Below are 414 nucleotides of genomic sequence, written 5' to 3'. Positions count from 1 at the left end.
CGTAATATGAATATAAACATTAACTTTAACTTTAAAAGACAAATAATCGTTTAAAATACAGACAGCAACCACAGATGATAACGAGAAATAAAAGAAAAAAAAATGGTGCAAAGGTGTGGATGATTAAGCGGTTAATTACAAATAGGCTCGTAGATACTGCACCAACACGTAGGCAAGATCAATACAAGAGCTCGTAGCCCCTCAACCTCAGTCTGCCTTAACTTTTCTTCTTCTCGATAAACATGCTCAGTCATAACACGTAAAAACTGAGAAATATAATTTATAAATATTCTTCTGTTCATGATTTGTGAATAGTTATGATTTAAATCGCATTCATTCCTTATCATCTTCATAAAACTTTAAGCGATTTCATTATCGTCATAGAATTCCAGCTGACTCATACTCCGCTATATA

This window comes from Penaeus monodon, chromosome 15 (assembly GCF_015228065.2).
Source record: "Penaeus monodon isolate SGIC_2016 chromosome 15, NSTDA_Pmon_1, whole genome shotgun sequence".
Lineage (NCBI taxonomy): Eukaryota > Metazoa > Arthropoda > Malacostraca > Decapoda > Penaeidae > Penaeus > Penaeus monodon.
Note: the sequence above shows the minus strand (reverse complement) of the source record.